Source organism: Bos grunniens, chromosome 14 (assembly GCF_055505025.1).
Source record: "Bos grunniens cultivar Pamir isolate PY7600 chromosome 14, Bosgru_T2T1.0, whole genome shotgun sequence".
In the NCBI taxonomy this organism is placed as follows: domain Eukaryota; kingdom Metazoa; phylum Chordata; class Mammalia; order Artiodactyla; family Bovidae; genus Bos; species Bos grunniens.
This window is the reverse complement of record NC_141178.1, coordinates 28740500-28745177: the sequence shown is the minus strand read 5'-3', so window position 1 is coordinate 28745177 and position 4678 is coordinate 28740500.

The window sequence follows — 4678 nt, the reverse complement described above, 5'->3', positions numbered from 1 at the left end:
GAGAGATTATAAAAGAATTAAGATTGTGTTAGCCATATGTCCTTCCAGCCATAGGGCAGAGGACTTCCTACCCCAGCTGGAAGTCTTCTGGAATTTGGGACTGAGCCATGTAAGCTTTCTGCAGTTTGTTTTTGCCATCCAGGTTTCTAACACACTGGGCTTCTTGTCACTTCCACTGCGCTGGGTTTCTTCTCATTCAGCTTCCACTGCGGGAGGGGAGCTTTTGCTGAGTTGGACTTCTGCTGTGCTTGGCTTCTGCCTCACAGGGGCTGAGCCAAGGTTGTTTCAGTTACGTTAAATCCTAGAAACAGCACCATAGCTGTCGGGGGAGTGTGTAGTTTCCCGGGTTTTGTCTCAACGCAGCAAAAATTTGAAGCGATGGAGGGACCAGTGTTACAGCTCCGTGTTACAGCTCAGTTTCATTTGTCATGCAAAGGAAAATACATTTTTTCTCCTCCCTGTGAGCCTGCTATATGTAAATTGGGCTAACCAGGAGAGCTGTTTGTTTTACCTGAGGTTCTCACTGTGGTCCTCTGACCTTCCTTTGTTCTATTTTCTTTTTTTTCCTTTGTTCTATTTTCATGGGCTTTTCCCTTCCTTGTCTTTTAGCCACTACCATTCTGGTCTCTTTTTTCCTATTTTAACTACTTAACAAAATGAACTAGACATCCTTTATTATATTGTTTTAATAACAGTTCAAAGAGGATATCAATTTTTAAATTGCTGGTTATAGAAATAATTCACATTCATTTATTTTAATGAATATTCATTTATTAACATAAGAAAGACTTTGTACTGAGAACTAGTAATTAAAAATTACAGAATAGACCTTGCTTGTAATGAACTTAGAAAACACTTGGAAAGATTTGCAGTTTAAGTGTGAAATGGTAATAGTTTTAGGATAATAGTAAACAGGTAGGCAATGGCACCCCACTCCAGTACTCTTGCCTGGAAAATCCCATGGGCAGAGGAGCCTGGTGGGCTACAGTCCATGGGGTCACTAAGAGTCAGACACAACCGAGCTACTTCACTTTTACTTTTCATTTTCATGCATTGGAGAAGGAAATGGCAACCCACTCCAGTGTTCTTGCCTGGAGAATCCTAGGGACAGGGGAGCCTGGTGGGCTGCCGTCTATGGGGTCACACAGAGTCGGACATGACTGAAACGACTTAGCAGCAGCAGCAGCAGCAAACAGGTAATAGTTTTAGTTTTAGAGTATTTGGAAATACTAAGGAATTTAAGAAAATATGAGTATTTAGGAATAATAAGGCAGAATAATTAGTTTGCCTTAATTAATTTGGAAAGTTTTATTTCAAATAAGTATACCAGCTCCAAGTAAATATAATATGCCTAGCCGCTGTTAACAGAGAAGGCAATGGCACCCCAGTCCAGTACTCTTGCCTGGAAAATCCCATGGATGGAGGGCTTGATGGGCTGTAGTCCATAGGGTTGCTAAGAGTCGGACACGACTGAGCGACTTCACTTTCACTTTCTAAGGTATCATTTATATTGGGTCTTGGGTGAAATTTGGCATTTTTTAGGTAAACCAGTAAACCATTCCACAGGCACAGACACGAAGTGTAAAGACAGTGAATGTTGTAAATGAGAAGTGCAGAAGTTGAAGAACAAAGGGCAAGTACTGGGGGATGAGGGCAGAGAAAGATGGTGGAGTGCACACGTCATTTGACACAGTGACCTAAAAAAATATTTAGTGGTAGGAGGTGAAAGGGATTAGCAGTTGGTGATAGGCCTGTTAAAAAAGGTGAGGGCAGGTCTTGAATACAAGACATGTAAGATAGTTGGAAACATTAAACAGAAAACCATATGGTAACTATCTCATGTGACAACGTTGAGAAATATGTTGGCAGTAAAAATTAAGGAATAAAATAATTCATAAAAAGGTTGAATCCATAGAACAGAATTATGAAGTACAGACCAGAGATTTCTAATTTACAGGCTATTGCTAACTGAAATACAGAATACAGGAGGAGCAGCCAGGTTACTGGTCAAGATTATAATTGATTGATTTCTTTTATTCCCTACTAACTTATATTATTGTGAATGTCTTCCAGGAAGTATACTCCTTGAGGCCTGGATGAGTTAATGAAAAGATAAAAATACAAACAGAATTTTATTGGGCTAACTCAGTTAAAATTTTTAAATATCACTTTATTCCAATTCTAGGACTTTCTGCAAAAACATATAAAAAGATGGTGAACAGTTGTGGTTAGACATGAAACTTACAGTATCTTTGAGAACTAAAAATATTAACATATTATATAAGACATCCACTGTATAATCTTGTAAAGCAAAATAATCTTGCTTTATTCAAAGTAGAGAGGGTGACACTTTTATAACCCTTCATCCACAGCCTTTCTCTCCTAACATAAAGAATCAGTTATATATCAGCCATGAGATGGGAGTAACTGTCCCTCTCATGAATAAGTGAATATGATTCACTAAACTCTTTCAGCAAATACTCAGACTACTAAACATCAAGGCTTTTACATGGAAAAGCTGTCCATTGAAAGGATGTCTGGAGGGGCCAGAAAATATACGTGAGATGTAAAATGAATTAGATTAGGTTAAATGAAATTTTGATTTTATATCAATTTTCATATTTTTCATTTTTTGATTCATATTAACAGCTTATAAGGAAAGAGCTTACTAAATGTTGTCTTTCCAGTTTTGTAATTAAAATACTAACTGGACCCATGTTGTTTCATAAACCATTTTTATGTGTGTATATCTATGCTTATGTATGTATATATATATATCACTATTGAGATTATATTATATAAAACAATTCATACAATTTTATTGATATATAATTTATATACCATGAAATCTAATTGTTTCAAGTATAAACCTCAGTGATTTTTGTAAACGGACACAATTTTACAACCTTCACTATAGTCCAATTTTAGATTTGTATCAATCCCTAGTGTTTCAGTAGTAAAGAATCCACCTGCTAATGCAGGAGATGTGGGTTTGTTCCCTGGGAGATCCCCTTGAGAAAGGAATGGCAACCCACTTCAATTTTCTTGCCTGGAAAATCCCATGGACAGAGAAGCCTGACAGGCTACCATCCATGGGATTACAAAAGTAAGACACGGCTTAGTGACTAAACAACAAGGCGAATAATTCCAAGAGCTTCTTCTTGCTAATTTGTAATCTTTCATGTCCCTACTCACATACTCAGATACTATTTTCAGTCTCCATGCATTTGCCTTTTCTAAACAGTTCATACATATGGAATCTAGATTTTTTTTTAAACATAGCACATGTTTTTGAGGTTCAGATGTATCTCACTATGTATCAGTAATTTATTTCTTTTTGTTGTTGAGTAATATTCCATTGTATGGACCTAATACAGTTATTTTTTTTTCATTTATTTATTTATTGACCTATAATGGTGAGGATAATTTCTTTGTGTGGTATATAGTAAAGATATTGATTCATCTTTTGTATGTGGATATCCAGTTTTCCAAGACTATTATTTCCTCATTTACTTGCCCTGACATCTGTGTAAAAACTGAAATTGCCTATAAATGTAAAGGTTTATTTCTAAATTCTCAGTTAAGTTCCATTGATTTATATCTGTACTCTTATGGCGGTAACACACTTTGATTCTGGCATTATATTATATTTTGATATCAGTAAGCATAAGTTTTCTAAGTTTATTCTTTTCAGGATTATTTTGGCTATTCTGGGGCCTTTGCATTTATATCTAAATTTTATCAAGAACTTGTTAATTTCTCCCCAAAAGTCTTCTGGTATTACTATTTTTAGACATATTGCCTTGACTCTAAAGAGCAATTTGTGGAGAACGTCCATATTGTTAATATTGAATCTTAAAACCAAGAAGATATACCATTGCATTTACCTTGTTGATCATTGTTTTTCAGTTACTAAATCATGTCAAACTCTTTTGCTACCCAATGGACTGTATAACCCACCTTGCCCCTTGGTCCACGGGATTTCCCAGGCAAAAATATTGGAGTGGGTTGCCATTTCCTTCTCCTTGGGATTTTCCCAACCCAGGAATTGAACCTGTGTCTCCTGCATTGGCAGGTAAATTGTTTACCAGTGAGCCACCTGGGAAGCCTGCATTTACTTAGATCTTCTTTAATCGTTTTCAGCATGTTGTGTAATATTTAATATATAGCATTGGTACTTCTGTTGGTAACCTTATTCCAAAAAGGATGTTATTCTTTTTGATATTATCATAAATGTAATTATTGTTTTAACTTTAATTTTTGGATTTTTGTTGTTAATATATAGACATGATTTTTATACTTTAGTATTTTATAATGTTACAGTAGTTAGACAGTACTTACACATATTTGTAAAGGCAAACTCCCTATTTTGACAGTATTGAACATCAGAATATGTTTTATTTTTTGGCAATCGGTCTAGGAAGTTTCTTTCATTTTTCAGAATCTCACACTGAGATATACCTATGTTGTAAGATTTTTATTAGAATTAACACCTGTGAATAGAGAAGGGGGAGGCAGGATTGGGCATGAAATAATTTGGGTAGGAATACTTGCTACACAAAGCCTTGACCAAATCGGTGGGAAGCTCTGCAGTCACTATTGTTCATAAAAGCATTCTATGTTGTCACTGCAATTGTCAAACCCTAGTACTCTCACCTTGCTCAGTTGTGAGTCGAGT